The following is a 16,819-nucleotide window of genomic DNA, read 5'->3' as shown; positions in this document are numbered from 1 at the left end:
ACCGGCCACTGTTGCTACCTGCTCTACAGCAGTGCTCAGAGAGTGTATGGACCACAGCCTAGAGGTTGTACAGCTAAAACTGCACAAAGTTTGCAGCAGAGCAGACAACTGGATGGCAGATGAAATGAAATAACTCCAGTGTAACCAACATTACTGTCATGGTTTAGCCCCAGCCAGCAACTAAGCACCATGCAGCTGCTTGCTCACTCCCCCTGCCCCAATGGGATGAGGGAGAGAATCGGAAGAGTAGGAGTGAGAAACACTCCTGGGTTGAGATAAGAACAGTTTAATAATTGACATAAAGTAAAATAGTAATGAAAATAATAACAATATAATAATGATGATAATAATATACAAAGCAAGTGATGCACAATGCAATTGCTCACCACCCACTGACCAATACCCAGCCAGTCCCCGAGCAGCAATCGCTGCTCCCCGGCCAGCCCCCCCCAGTTTCTATACTGAACATGATGTCACATGGTATGGAATAGCCCTTTGGGCAGTTTGGATCAGCTGTCCTGGCTGTGCCCCCTCCCAGCTTCTTGTGCACCTGGCAGAGCATGGGAAGCTGAAAAGTCCTTGACTAGTATAAGCAGTACTTAGCAGCAACTAAAAACATCAGTGTGTTATCAGCATTCTTCTCATCCTAAATCCAAAACACAGCACCATGCCTGCTACTAGGAAGAAAATTAACTCTATCCCAGTCGAAACCAGGACAATTACCAAGGCTGGGACTTGAACCCTTTTCCTGGGAGCGCTCATCGAGTGCAATCTCTTGAAGGTTGGGAGAAGCAGCAGAGGCAGAGAGCAGCGTGTGGGCAAGCCAAGGGACCAATGTTTAATGTTACTGTTGCTTAGGGGCAGAAATAGCTGCTATTAGGTTGCATTTAGTGATGTGGAGCCAGAAGGTTGAGGTCATCACCACAGAGCATGACCTGGTGTTTTGTGTCTGCTGCGATTCCAAGATGTCTCCCCAAGAGCTGGCCTGGGAATGGCATCCCCCTGCTCCTGCTCTGGATTAGTGTTAGTTGTGACACTGCCTGCCGCTTTCAGGGGGGATTTTACTGCTTTTAATTTCACATGGCATTAAAGTGTGCATGTGGGAAATGGGCAGAGGAACAAATTTAGGTCTGAGCTACAAAACATGGGATATTGCTCAAAGCACCCTGGTCTGTCCACTTGGTTTGCCTGCTGCTGGTTGCTCTCTGCAATGGAGATAAGGGTGCAGCCAGGCTGGACATGACTTGCCAGAGTTCAAGCATGCCCTGAAGAAGGCGGGAGAGCAGAAGGTGTGAGGCTGGGACTCTCAGATCTCTCCTGCTGGACTATTATAGTGGCATTCAGCTCAGCAGAAGCTAGACAGCATGTGTGGGATGACCTGGTCAGCTCCAGATCCTGTTATGGGAAGATATCGTCTGCTTTAGGGTGTGAGCTGTCTGACCCGTTTCCAAACCTTTAGGGTGAGGTGACGCATGCAAAGCCTGTGTCTCTCCCATGGGAAAACCCCAGATGGAGATACCTATGTCGGGTGAGGTTTCTCGATCTCTAAATGGCATTGCCTGATTTCATAAGGGCTGGTACATCCTATTAGAGAGCTGGTGCTTCAAGAACGATACCAGAGCTACTTCAGTAAATACCAGTGTCGAGTTGCCCTTTGAAATCACCCTGTTCTGCAGGGAAGGGGAATTCCCCTCTATGGAGAGGGGCCAGGAAACCCTGGAAAGGGACAGGTCTAAAGGCCAGGGCTACGGGCTGAATCCAGATCAGTATCTTTTTTCCTCAACCACCTGCTTTTGCTAGAAGGACATAAAGACACCAGAAAGTTGTCTCCCTGCCTCCCTGGTTCTCACCCAGCCTCGGACTCAGACCAGAGCAAAAGAGAGTGTAGCAAAACAAGTGCAGTGAGAAGAGATCTGACCCCATGAGCTATGTGTCCTGCATTGAGCAGTGATGAACACGGTGGCATCTGTAGGACACCCACATCTCAGCAGTTGGCAGGGATAACTTGCCCTGGGGTAGGTTTATTTCTGGTTTCATGGCTGACTCAAGAAGAATTGGGAAAAAACCAGAAACATCTGAGCACATTTCATATGAAAAGGAGGGCAAGTGGTGAAGAAGTGATCTTTTCTGGACTTGGCTTCGGTGTTACCATAGGCCTGAGGAGATGGATTTGAGATCCTTCCATCAGCAGAGCAGAGCCTGAGTTAACCAAGGTGCCTTGGACACTCTGGGATATGTGCAACATCTGGCCAGAACCTTCTTGGTCTAAATAAAAACCAGACAATTGGCTAGAACTGATCATTTTCCCAGGAAAGGGAAGTCCCAGGTACCTCTTGATCAATTTTTCATGGAAAGCTTTGAAACTGTCAAAATACCCCTTGTTCACACAAACTCTGCTTTCAGCCTTTTGTCTTCATCTCAGGGAAGGTGAAAGTACTGTGGTGGAAATACCAATGAAAAAGAAAAAAGTCATAATTGCAATGTGTTTGCAAAAGGAGGAGAGAGAACATTTTGGTTTGGCCCCAGGTGAGCTGTGACCAGGGAGCAGAGGGCGATTTTCAGTTTCTTTACAAATTTTCTTCCTGTCTACTGACTGGGGGAGAAGAAAATAAGAGTTAAAAAGAACAATCTCAAAACTTCCCAAAACAGGAAAATTGTCCAGCTCCTACATGCTGATTCCTACATGCCTGAATCATGCTGCAAAACCCCCTTCTGGATGTGCTTATCCCACCTTCCCAGCCAGGAACAATGATAGGGAATATTTCAAGCATTTCAAGATTTGCAGGAAAGTCTGATGGCCCTCAGACTTTGACATTCACCTCCACGCAGCATTACTTTTCAGGCACAGATAGAAAGACCTTTGTCTGTCACTGGGCAATGCAGCAAAAGGGGATGCCTTCTTGATGCCCATATGTGCCTTGGTGCTTGTGGCCTGATGGGGCCATTTCTGTGCTGTCACAGCAACTCTTTCCTCATCCAGGCATCTGCTCTGGGATCACTCTTCCTCTTCCTCACTGCTCCTGGAGAGATCCTGACTTCGGGGAATTGCACTGCTGTCATCCATCTGGCCAGATTTCTTCTCCTTGCTCACCTCATGAGACGTGAAGGGTAGTGAGGGTGGCCTGGGGATGGTGTCCATGCAGCTCTATGCCAGGCACATGAACTTGATGGCAGGAAAAATGGGTTATTTCCCTGCTAGGCATCCTGCAGTGAGTGCATGCCATCCGTGGAGTGGTGCCTGTCCCTTCCTTGGCTTTTCAAACCACTTCTGCAGGGATGGGGAAAGCCCACAGCTCTGTTGCCTCCTCCAGCTGGCTCTTCTGGCTTGCATCCCAGCTCTAGTGCAGGATCTGTCCCACGTCCCGTGGCAGTGAGCTCCACGGGTGAACGTGCCCGGGCACCCCTGATACCCCTGGGTGCCCTTGGTCCTGGCTGCATTGCCTTTGGTCTTCTCCTGGCATCCTCCAGGCCCTGCTGTCGTCTCGGGGTGCGGCGGAGGCAATCGTTAGCATTAAACCAGTTGCTTGAATTTCCCCCCTTCCCTCAAAGTAATTTTTTCTCACTTCCGCACAGCGTGTGGAGTGAATTTTAGCACCCGTAAACACTTTGCGCTGCTGGCTCCTGGCTAATTGACTCTGACAGTTAGTGTAGTCAGCAGCTGAATGGTGTCACTGGGAATTAGACTGCCGTGATAGACTGCCAGGAGCAAATTACTTTGTCACTTCTCAGCTGACTCTAAAATATGGGGCTTTTTTTTTTAATTCTTCTTTTTACTTTTGATTTTTTTTCCCCAGTTTTTGTTTTTGAGATTTTCTTCATGCATGTGTGTGAGCACACACGGGTGTTTGAAGCCCCGATAAACTGAGCCTGATTTGTTTAAGGATCATTTTCTGTCGAAGACAACCTAGCGAGTTGGGAACAAAACTCCTCTATCCCCACCCCGCCTCCTGAGCTCCCTTGTAATGTTTATGAAGCAGGTTCTGGAAATGTTCTTTTAAAGGGGACCCAAGGGGACTGCAGGCAAGTGATTCGTACACAGGGAAAGAGATTACACATAGCTCCCACAGTGCACACATCCCTCTGCCTGTCTATGGTGACCCTCCACCCTGGTATCCATCACCCGTCTAGCAGTGCCATGGATCTATCACTCATCCATCCACCTACACCAGGCATCTTCGATTTGCTTGTTCATCTCCCTGACACATTTCTTTTGCCGTACAGTATTTCAGGATTGCTTCCATTTGCCAGCTGTACCTCTCTGGTTATCCGTCATCTGGCTGTGGAGTTTCTCTGGTCCATCCTTTGATCTGCCCCTTTGCTGAGCTTATCTCCTTAACCCTCCCAAATGCTTCCCATGGTGCTGGACCCCTGCAAGCCAGCAGGCAGTGCTGGGATGGTTGATGTCAAGCTGTCCATCCTTAAAGCCCTTTTGTTGGCCATTTGCATGCTGCTTGTTGGAAAGTTGGTGTGAAAAGCTGCTGCTTGGGTGTTCCACATGGGCTGGTGTCAATGCAGCCCCTCTGAAAACCAGGACAAGTGGGATTTTAACCAGGCAAAGGTAGGTAATTCGTAGCATAATGGAGCCAAGCCCCGTTTCAATGTTGCATGGATGCCAACCCACCATAGCTGTCCTTACCTGGGAGGACCTGGGCTCTCCCAAACAAACATGTCATTCTGACACTCATGTGCATTAGGGTTATGAGAAGGTTATTTCCCTGACAACATCCCTCTGCCTCCATGCAGAACCTTGAAATGTCACCCAGACCAGCTCAAGGCCAGAGGAGAAAGGCATGGGGCAACTGCCTGGCTCCATGCTCAGTGGTTTGGGTCTGGAAGTGAAGAGCCCTGAACCGCTTTCACCCAGATGGGCCACTCCTCTGGGGATGATCCAGGGCTTTGGTGCTATTAAATTAATCCTGCACTGGAAGGGCTTTTCATACACGTGGGAATGAGAGGGAAGGGCTGGCGTGCCTGAAGACTGGTTTGGGGTTTTTTTTGGTAATGTCACTTGCTTTAATGAAAGACATTTCCACTCCCTGCTGTGCCTGCATCCTTAGACCAGCGCCTCTTGTGCAATGCTGCTACTATCACACTTTGCGCCTTTCCAAGTGTGATTCCACCCTATAAAAATAGTGACTTCAGGATTTACGCTGACAAAACCACACTTTTTTTACAATTTACCACCAGTGCAACCTCTCCCCCACTCTCCCTTCCCTTCACCCTGGTGCTGAGGGGTGAAGGGCAACGTTGGCCCAAGGGAAAGTCCCTGGCCAGTCCTTATGACTGGAATCATTTGTCCTCCTCAAGACAGGCCCTGGCATCCCGGCCAACCTTTGTCAGGAAGAGGAGAAGGTTGCCACCTCCTTTAGTCTAGGAGCTGTAGGGCTCTCACAGGGTTGACTCCAAGACCACGTATGAGCAGTTGGACCCCGGTAATGGGGGGTTATAGATGGGCTGAGCAGCCTTTTGACTCTGTCTTGAAGGGTTTTGTTCTTCTGCCTTGAGACTGGAGTCCTGAGATTCAGGGGAGAGGATTGTCTGAACATGAAACCCGTGGCCACATCTCTGCTGCAGAAAAAAGAGACGAAGAAGTGGCAGCTCAGAAACTGGAGGACAAATAAAAAGTCCTCCAAATGCATCTGTGTTATCCTTGATTTATACTGGGGAGCACCTGGCTGACCTGGGTGTGAAACAGGACTTGCTGGGTTGTGGTGCTGGAGACATTCATTCCTCATTGAACTCCTCCATGGCGTGATTTGCTAACACCCAGTTTTGGCCAGGCTGCTAACCTCCAGGCCTCTCCAAAGCCTAAAGCATCTGGGCACCAGTTGTCCCCAGCAGAGAGGAAGCCAGTGGCCAGGACCATGCAGCCAGGGTGGCTGGCCTGCTGCAAGACCAACAGAAATGGGACAATTTCACCTGGAAGAGACTTTGCACAGCCAGGCTCACCCCATGGTCCCTGGACATATGGGAGAGATGTCCCAGCAGGTAACCCCCATGAAAATACCAACTCTGGCTCTGCTTCCCACCAATAAACTCAAGTGACTTTAATCCTTAAATTGCCTGGGCCTCCCTCTTGCCAGCCTCTGGCTCTGACACAAGACATGCATCAGCCCTAAGTAGCTCTTCGTCGGCCATACAAATAAAGAGGCACCACAGGTATGGGGAAGAAGCCATGGTGGGGGAGATAGGCGCAGGGCTGGGGGCTCGCTGGAGGAGCTGGCAGGGGTGGGATGGATGAAGGGGGCTGCTGGGGTCCCCTCTGCATGTCTTCAGCCAGGCCCCTTCTTGTGGGTGGCTGAAGCACTTGGCTGTGTGCTGGGGAAGAGGTGATGTTCTGTGCACACATCCCAACCTGCCTGGATGCACCCCTCTGATTGCATTTAGCTGGGCCTGGGAGCTGCCATCCCTATTTTGGAGAAGAAACCACAATTTCTGCCTGTCCCAATGGCCTATGGGCTGCTGGCAGGCTGGCTGATAAGCTGGGTGCCCCAAGGTCTGCATATGTCTCTTGGACCAGACAGTTTCATTGGAGACTCTAAAGGAGTAGACAGTTCCCCAGGGTCCACCAAGCCTTCCAACTGGTTCTTCAGGTTCACAGAGTCTTTTCTGGATTGCCAAGAGCAGGTAAACACCTCAAACATCTCCCTGTCCAAAGCAGGAGCTCTGTTTCTACCCAGTGCCTGCCCAGGCACCAAGATCATGGTGACCTGGCCCTTGGGCTTTTGGCAAGGTGGATGGTGCTCCTGACACCACTCATCTGGGACACCTAGTGCAAGTGTTGGTGTCAGGCATTGGGCTTCGCACGAGCAACAAGTGGTGTGATGAGCAGGGGTGATGCTGACACGTCTCCTTGTTGCTCTCAGAGCTCCTGCCTCTCCTGAGGAGATTTTGACAGGCGGATGCAAGGAGAAACCTGATGGCTCTGCTAAGGAGAAGATATCTCTGCAAAGCAGCATCCAGAGGGTTTTGTGGGCACTTACCTGGTGCATGGAGCTGCCGTAGGCAAAATCAATGTAACGATTAACTTTGGTGGTGTTGCTCTAATTCCTCTAGGCATGGGTGGAGAGAGCTGGGGAGAGCAGAGGATATTTCACATCAGCACAATTCTGCTAAGGTTTGAAGTGTGCCCCCACTGCTCCTGCAGAGCAGAAGCTTTCATGTTTCAAAGACAGCTTCTTATTTTGGTGGCCTCCTTTTCCCTTCAGATGCTCTGGGCTGAAGGTACCTGTGGCTCCAGGGGACGTTGACATGAGCTCAGAGCTCCCCACACAAGTCCTTCAAGGTGACCCATAGCAGGTATGGTTTGGAGGGTGGATGACCTTTGGAGGGGAAGAAGAACACCTCCAGCCTGTCAAGAGGAGGGCTGTGTCTGCTGCAGAAGAGCCAGAGGAAAACTGATCAATGGAGCACAGGAGAGGAAACGAGATGCCCAGGTTAGCTCGGTGTCTGCATCTGTGCCTCACGGTGAAAGCTTGTACATCCATGAGATCTGCCCTCCTGCCTGGCTGCTGCCCCATCCCAATGAGGGGCTCTAACCACGTGCCAGGGTCCTGCAGAAGTGCAGGGACCCCGTGGCACAGCTGTGGTGGCTCCATGGGTCTGCAGACACCCCCAGACCTGGTCCATGGCAGAAGCAGAGCCTGGGAGAGTGGGCCCGCAGGGAGAGCTGAGCTTAGGCTGAGGTAGGTCATTTAAATGGGATTTGTCTTATCAGAAGAGCTAATCCTGGTGAATTTGGGTGAATTGCAGTGGGGGAATGGCATCTGGCTGTGCCTGGGGTTTAAACATGCCCATCGTCATGGCCTCCTGTCCCCCAGAGCATCTGCCAAATGCTGCTTTGCACCCTGCAGAACAGGGACCTCTCTAAACTGAGCTTTCCCTTCCCTTTTTGGTCCACTTGCCCTGTTTCTCCTAAACTGCTTGCAGTGCCCTGTACCACATGTAGCATAGGACACTGCAGGGATTTTTTGCAGTCCATGTACTGGTAGATTCAGAGGAGCTTTTTTGCAAAAAATCTGGTTCCTTCCATCGGGGAACAGAAACAATCCCCTGTGCACCAGGAGGCCAAATGAATCGGAGGGTGAAGGGGGAATTTGTGGAACAGAGCAGTGCCAAAACCAACCGTAGATGAAGAGTGCTGCCCAGAAGGGAACAGATGTTTTGATGAATGAGTAGAGGAGAAAAAGAAGAGCAAACTCACCCCAAAGCAGGAATGCGAAACACCCCATTGCTGCCCGGGCTACTTGGCTTTGCTCGTTCTCAGGACTCTCCTGGCTGTGGCTCGCAGGCGATGAGTTTCTCACTCACAGTTTTGGGAGCACGTGTCCCTCTGGCCTGCAAGCTGTCATGGTTCAAGTGCATTAATCTCCCCCTGCCAATGTCCTGCGATGAGTGATTTTGATTTTACTGGCTCTCGGATTACACTGAGCCGTGGGGATGTTTAAAAACATCCCTGGGTTAGGGCATTTTGACTTTCCCCTTCTAGGATTGAAAAGCAATGTCTCTGACGGGCTGGATCCTGCTCCTTCACTATGCAGTTGTGATGACAGCACCAGGAAGATCCCAGATGACCCCTGAGCATCAGTATTTTGGCAGGATACTGCACAGCACCGTGACAGCCCCAAACCCTTCCCTGAGACATACAAAAGTTGAACAGCAGCCATCACACACTGCCCCGAATCGGGCTGCGTGGTGTGGTTATAGGGCACCTGCATCTGGCCCTGGGAGGCTCTGTGTGTGTGTGTGTACATCCGTACACGGCATTGCGCATGTGACACCATGTGTGCAAAGGCATGTATTTCATCAGGAAAGTGCATGCATGCATCACGAGCGCAGGAACAGCCTTGCAGGTGTGTTAAAGGTTGCATCTGGCTGAATGCTGCCCCATTTGCTTTTGCTGCACCGTTTGCTGCCACTGATGGCTCTGAATGCCCTGTTCAGGATCAGAAAAAGGCTTCTAACACAGGAGGAGAAGCAGCATCCTCTAAAAACACATCTGAGCCGGCACCGTCCCAGCAAACCTCATGCCAGGCCTCTTGTTCTGCAGACACACTCACAGGCATCACAGTGCATCCCATGCAGGCACACACACGCAAACACACGCATATCCCTGCACGGCGACGGCCACATACCCAAACCAGGAGCCTTCACCCCTCTCCTCCCTCTGCTCATGCAGCCTCTCCTTTTCTTAAGAAAATCCCTCTCTTTGGGTTTCTTCAGCTTCGCAGCCTTTAGGGGTCACTCCTAGCAAGATTTCCATCATTTCCCTGCAGCCTCACAAGGTGGAAATGTCTTGTAAGAGCCGGCTGTGCCGTCAGGACACGTTTCCCAGCGTGTTTCATGCTGAGCGTCCCCAGTTGCTAGTGGAGCTGGTGATACCTGATAGTGGCTTTTCCTGGGCATGATCCTTCCCTTCCCTTTGGCACTGGGTCTCTCTCCCCCCTGCCATGATGACATGCTTTCTTTACACGGGTGGGAATGCCATATCAGCAGATGCGATGAGGAAGGAGGCAGATGGTGCTGTGCTGGAAGCTGCATCTTCCCCTGACTCCAGAAGCTGGGTCTGAAAGATGAACAACCCAGGGCATGCAGTGTAGCTATCAGTTTGGGCTGAAAACCCTTGCGGTGCCTCTCTGAGAACACCTCTCCCAGCCTCCATTTCTGCACTCTGCTGCTTGTCCAGCTCGCGACTGGCCCAGTAAAATGGAGTGCACTGGTTGGTAAGAAGGATAGCAGCATGGCTCGTGCACCGCTAAATGTTATGCTTTTGCCCATGTGCCATGAGGGCAGCTGCGCTGAGGGATTCACCTCAGTGAAACCTCTCCCCTTGGTGGTTGCCATCGGCTGCCTCGATAGCGACAATTTAAACAGCGTGAGAGGACATTCCTGGGCAGTTTGACTCCATCATCTGCTCTACCCCATTGGGCCCAGGCCAGAGGATGCTGTCTCCAGTGATTTCTGAGTGCGGTTCAGGCGTTAGGGTGGGCTGAGGACTATTTGTAGTACACAGCATGGAGATACCCACATTGTAAAGGTAAGAGAGCTGCACTGTGGCTATGGGATACTCCATGACATGCAGTCCTAGGTCTGTTTAATGGAGAAGTGTGGACGTGTCCCTTGTGCACATGCAGCAATGCCCCGATCAGCATCACTGATCACCTATCTCCACAGCATACTGTTTGGGGCTGCGTAGATGTGCTGCCACATGCGGTTCCCTTTCTGGGAGGTATAGCAGTCCCTCTGCACTACAAGGTAATGCGCATTGCCATGTGTTTGGGTTAGAAAGCCCCCAGGTCACCCCCAAAAACAGGTGGACAGGGGGTTGATGTGAAAACCAGGCTGTGCTACCCAGATGAGTGGAGCTGGCAGCTCCAGTTGGGACCATTTCAGCAGAGCTCTCATGCTCCAGCCAGCAACAGCATCCCCCATCCCTGCACATCACCTTTTCCCCTGAATCAGCAGCCCCCCAAATCCCTCAGGGGGTGCTTATCATCCCTGGGGAAGCAGCTGGCATTGCTTTCCTACACTGGGAAGGCAACGTCCCCACTGGCTCACCACTCAGTGGTGGCCAGACAGCCAGACATCCCCTCCAGCTTCAAGCCTTTGGCCCCAGTGATGCCAGGCACAGAGGGACAGCAGGTCCCTTTGGTCGGAGGAAGAGGATGCAAAGCCAGCATTTGCCTTGGGAAGCCTATTGATTTGATTTCCTGGACAAGCCAAAAAGCCCAATAAAGGGAATTGTTCAATAATGAAAAATAGACAATTGGACTCTATTAAGTGACTGAGCCAGCAGCCAGGCTGCGTGCATTAAGGGCCCTGGCTCAGGACCCCTGCTTGCTCACAGAGAAGTGGCTGTGGAGCAAGGCGTGGCCAGGAGAGCTGGTGCTGGCACCAGTTTGCCAAGGGCATTTTGGGCTGCCCCATGGCATGGGAGTGAGGCAATGGCTCCTGGCAGAACTCCAGGGCTGACACAACAGCACTGGGGTGTGAAGGGTCTGGCAGGAGGGATGAATCTTGTGGGATGCCCCAGGGCAGACCCAAGGGCTGGCCATGCAACCTTGATGTACTGTGGATGCACTACAGGATGGTGCAACCACGCAGTAGTGTACGTAGGGACAGCAAGATGAGGCGTGAAGTCTAACAGCTTGAGAAAGGGAGCATGGGGACAGGCAGTCTGCAAAGATAGACAGACAGAGGGATAGGAAGGGGGATGCGGTGATGGCAGGCTTGCTTGCTCTCACCCTCGATGTTGTGGGTAGATTGACCAGCTGCTCTGGATGGGTGATTGCTTTGAGCCTGCAGCCCTGCTGTGTTGCTCCAGCCCTGCCTGCAGTGCTGAATGGTCTAGCGGCGGTCCTTGGCCCACCTGTCCCTCCAGGGTGAAACCTTAGCCTGGTGCTGGGACCTCTGTCTGTTCCAGTTTGGAGTCTGATATATTTTGTCCCCCAGCATGAGAAGATATCTGCTGCTGGAGCCTTGCGCATCCTGCTGCCAGGTCCCCAGCCCCAGTGGTGTAAGTGGATCCCTGAAGCTCGTGGCTTGTTACTTTTCCCAGCACAGTCTGTGCCGGTTAGTATGCACCTCCAGGAATTTGGTGATTCTCTTTCCAACAGGGAGGCCCCTGGGTGAGAGATGACATCTTCTCTCCATGACGTAAGCTCTTGCCAAGCCAAATAGCTCCATGCCTGGGTGCTCTGCAAAAGGGTCACCCCAACACTACTGTAAAACTGGGTGCACCATGCAGCCTTCATCCTTCTCCACCTGGGACCTCCTGGGGATGCATGACTTCATTATGGTTGGGTCTGCAAGAATGGTGGGGCTGATCCTATCTCCATGCACTTTGTGGTTGGGGTGCTGCCTGTGGGGTAGCTCCGTGCACTGGCAAGTCTCCCACTGCAGGGCTGGTGGTAACCCTGGGGGAAGCCCATGGGTGAGGGCTGAGCTCAGTGTCTTGCCCGCAGGAGGTGGTGATGCATCGGGTGTCAACCCTGGGTGCCAGCCAGGGTGTCTTCTAACAGCAACCAGGGACCTGGCTCTGCTCTCGGGGTGAGGGAGCCAAGTGGCCCCCCGTGGCAGGTGCCCTGCAGGAGGGGAGGGCTGGGGGACAGAAGAGGGGACATTTGAGAACCAGGCATGGCTTGCGCCCAGCTCCCTGCACCCCAGAAGTGGAGGGCAGCCCCAGGGGGAATGCCTGGCTGAGATGGACCTCCCAACCAGGCCAAAAATGATGTACAAGTCCCCTCTGCAGCACTGGGAAATGGCCGAAAGGGCTTTTGTATGGCTTGGATCCACGACCAGCTTGGCTCTGGAGAATGCCCTGGAGCAGCTTTCCCCCTCGGGTCAGCCACGTGTCAGGGTTAGAGCCAGGTTTCCCTGCAAACACCCCCTGCTCTTGTTGCTGGACCCCGTGGGCACCCACAAGAGTTGTCCTTTCTGGGGTTCTGCCCTATTGTAGCAGGTCCTGCAGGATGCCAGGGGGTGCCTGAGGAGCTGTAGGTTGTGAAGTCCTTACAGGACACACAGAGTGTGCATGCATGTGTGTGTGTGTCCCTGTGCACGGCTTGAAGCCATGCAAGCTCTGCGTCTGTGCTGTGCAGTCTGAGCAGTACAGGTGGCTGCCCCGTGCACTGCCTGTGTGCATGCCTGGCTGGTTTTGAGCATGATTTCCATGTGTCAGGGAGCCAGCAAGCTCTTCCCAGAGCATCTCCAGGCTGTGTTACCCAGGCTTGTGTCTGGCACATCCTTGCAGCATTCACTTGGCTCATTCACTTTTTCAATTTTCTTGTGCCCAGACAGATACAATTCCAATTCAAACCATGTCCTAATCTCGGGTATGGACCTCAGTGGCTTCTTTGTTTTAAAAAGCAGACATTTTCCCCAATTTTAGCAATGTTTAAGCCAACTCAGAAACGTTGGGCTGCCCTGAAGCTGTCTCTCTACTGGAAATAGGACTAGAAGTTTCCTCTTCTCACTCTTCTCCTCAGCTTCCCTGACTTGTCTGTGCTCAACATGGTCCAGCTGAGAAGTTGATGTTTCTCTGCAAAGATCTTTCTTGTCACTAAGAAGGTTTTTATCCTCATCCCATACTTTGCTTTTCCCCCTTGCAATTCCTTTTCTACGTTCTAGAATAGGTCCCTCCTTTATGAGATAAGTCTAAGGTTTTAGCTAAATTGTCCTTTAAGGAAAAGCTCTTCGTAAGACTCCATCTTTCTTATGGTCATCTCCAGGAACTCCATACACAGATTACTAGGTCAGGTGCAATGTGACCATTTTGGGGTCACCCCTGTGCTCCTGTAATGCCTTTGTGGCTTTTCCTGGACTTTACCCCCAAAGCAATAGGACTTTGCCCTATTCCAGCAGATGAATCCATTTCTGCACTTTTCTGGAGAAAAGTTGCTTTCACGGTTGCATATAACCTGAGACCTGGCTCTGCTCTCCTTTTGGGGTGGTCTTCACAATTAGCAGCCCAAGAAGGTCTCCTCGGGTCAGCTGCGAGCACAGGTCTGTGTGACTGAAATTACAGCCATGTGCTTGATGAAATCTCTTGGCACCTTGGCTCTCCTGTTGCCTGGTTAAAGAAAAATCTTAGGGATACATGGGTTGTCCAGGTCCTCATATTTAAGGATTTCATCAGGGTTAAACTGGGTGCCAAAGGAATCACTCTTGGCTCCTTCTACAGTCAAGGGAGAGAGGTAAGCATCCCCAACATCCCATCCTCAGACCTGAATTCACAAGGTGGTGAATTCCCAGGAGACTGTTAATTACAGCTGTGAGTGGCGCAGCCTTTTCCCTCTGGAGTAATGGCTTTTGCAGTAATGGCTTGCCCCCTCATGGGTCCTTTGTGTTCCCACATAACCCTCCCCCAAGCAGCGAGTGCAAGCATCTCTATCCAGCACACAGGGAAATCTAAAATCCAGGTCCCCTAAAGTAAGTGTAATCACAAGGGTCATTTTCAACTCTGCAGATGCTAAATCGTGGTCTGCTGACTGCTGGAAAACCTCTCCCTCTCCCTCCCAATCCATGCAGAAGTTTTGCAACAGCAGCAAATCCCCTGATAACCCTCCTATGCTGGAAGCAAAGCCCTCCCCAACTCAGCGCACCAATAAGTGTGCTGGGGCACAGCCACCTCTGCAAAACATCAGCTTCGGTGATATCCCTCTGTTTCCCTCTCTGCTTGGGAGCTCCAGGCAAGTGCCGTACTTCTGAGGCAGTCTTTTTCTTTGGGTCCTAATTCAGGGCAGTTTGCAAGAGGATTAGTTTCTGTTTGAAGGTTTTTTTCATGCTCCAGGATAGTATCTAGGCAGATGCAGCAGGCTGAGGGAGAGAAGAGCTTTGCAGGGTCCATTCCCATATCCAGTCAAACTGGCAGCCTGTGATGCTGTCAGTGGGATCAGGCTTGCGTTGGACCAGGTCTAGTGGGCTTGATGAACCCAGGGTCACTGCTGGATAAGGCATAGCCCAAGTCCAGTTCTCTATCGGAACACTTTAAGTTGCTTGTTGTGCCAGCTGTTTGAGCTAATGCTGGTACAGCTCATGATGAACATCATACTACACAGAGGTGTCTTCTCCCTATTCGTCCTTGTCATAGTGTTGGCTTGGTGCAGGCATGAGACACCTCATCCACTGGTACAGATGTGGCTCCCAGGCCCCTTCGTCTCCTCTCACCCTTCATCTTTGCCTGCCTGAGAGATATCTAGCCCCACTATTGCTTTTCTACTTCCAGCCCCCAGCAACTGTTCTCTGGCCCTGGAGGCAATGGTACAGCTCATTTCTGTACTGCCAAACTCTTTGCCTTGCATCTTAAATCCCAGGGGCTCCATCCATGTGGCCTCTTCAGATAGCCCCAAATGGCCTCTTGGGAACAGCCCCATCCATGCTGCCATCCAGCAATGGTGCTGGAGATTTTTTTTCATAGTCCCAGCTCCCCAAGCAACTTCCATGCTTTGCAAGCCAAGCTGCTCACTTTTTCCAGCAGTTCTTCCTGAAGCACAGGGAGAGACGCATACTCTTGGGCAGGTTGCATGGCCACCTGCTGTATCATGAGCCCTCCGCTGATCTCCATCAACAAGTTTAAATCCATCAGTGAGTCCATAAGTTGGTTCATGGCTTGTTTGCCAAGTTGTTGGCTTCTGGTGTAGGTCAGCTTTGTTCCTGGCTCAAAGCCCTGCATCACGACCTTGCACTAGTTCAGGATAAAAGATTGCATTTCCAAGGGCAGCTTCACAGCCGGTGGCCACTAAGTTGACCATGAGAAAGTCCACTTCCATATCCTTCCAAATGGCTCTTCATCTGGGCTCTGATGTTTATTGCAGGGCCTGTTCGTGCTACGCAATGGAAAGTCATGCAGAGGGGTCTGATGGGGACCAGGAGCAAGGCAGGAGCATCAGCCTGGGGCTGAGCCTGGAGGAGCAAGAGAAGAGAGGCAAGGTAGACCCCTGTGACAGATCAGTTTGGGTACCAACTCATGGGTGCATTTGTGCTCCAGTGGGTTGGGCAGATGGCGGAGACTATCTTTACAGCAACTGTCCTGCCAGCACAAGTAGGGCTTGCTTCCAGCAGGGATCAGATGCACTAGGGCGTATCTGTCTGACCAAAGGCTCCCCAAATACCACTGACTCTGCAGACCATGACTGCAGAGGGATCCCAGGGCTGGTGGCTCTGATGGAGACCCTGATGCTGAGTCCAAGCAAACCCGTCCCCACGCCAGCAGCAGCACTGCTCACAATGTGCTGAGGGACTCCACGTTGAGTAGCTGCCCTGCTTGTGTCTGCGCTTTCTTGCTGTCTTCTCCCAGCTCCTCTGCTCCTTCCACATTGGCCCAATGGACTCAAGTGTTCCTGATCCCAAGGACGCCTCCCAAGGAGGGACCCTTGGGCTGGGCTGTCCGGCTGCTTTTCTGGCCTTGACACTGATTTCCACAGTGATTCCTGTTTCATCTCTCTCATTATGCCCAGGTCTGCAGTGATTTAGTGCTGGTGGAAAGCAATTGTTACAACGCAGTGCCTTCTTCCAGGACCACCACCAGCCCCGTCTTGATCCTTCCACGTGCACAGGAGCATCCTGAATTCATATGCTCCCAAACTGCTGAAAGTTTGGCCAAACAGCCTAAAAAGTGTTGCCTTCAGCCAAAAATGCCTTTAAATCCTCCACTCAGATCCCCACGGTCTTGCAGCAACTGAGTGGCTCCATCAGGTGAACATTTTCCCACCTACATCCCGCCCAAAGGAAAGGGCCCTGCAGTTTTTATCTGCTCATCTGAATAAACCTCCAAGCACCCAGTCTCCTCCCCTGCGGTCTCTCCCTCCCTCTGCAGCTCGTGCCCGGCTGGGCAGCCTCTTCCTGCTCTCCAGCTCAGACACTGAAGTGAGTGCAGCCTTGGGTCAAGTGTAATCATTTTTATAGAGCCGGGGATCAATAGCCGCTTGAGATAAATGCTGTGTGTCAGAGTCCCCCTCGGATCCTGGAAAGCCAAAGCAACATGACATGAAAGAGCACTTACTATATTACTGCTGCAGGCGGGTGGAGGGGGCCAGAGCTCCGTGCCAGATGCTTGGCAGAGCTTTGGGAACGGTGGCAGGATTTGTGCATGGCCTGTCTGGGAGGTAGGGCAGAACATCCCTACTGCTGCATAGCCCTTGCATCTGCCCATCTTACCCTGACCTGCAGGTACGTCGCTGTACTACAGAGCGCAAACCTCAGCTGCAAGGACACATGGGGGTCGGTGGCTTCATCCCAAGCCACAGGGTAAGGCAAGGAAAGCATCATATACATACGTATAGATTTAATGCTATTCTGCTCCAAAACGTCTCTTATGGTA

The sequence above is a fragment of the Pelecanus crispus genome, chromosome 2 (assembly GCF_030463565.1).
Source record: "Pelecanus crispus isolate bPelCri1 chromosome 2, bPelCri1.pri, whole genome shotgun sequence".
NCBI classification, from domain to species: Eukaryota; Metazoa; Chordata; class Aves; order Pelecaniformes; family Pelecanidae; genus Pelecanus; species Pelecanus crispus.
Note: the sequence above shows the minus strand (reverse complement) of the source record.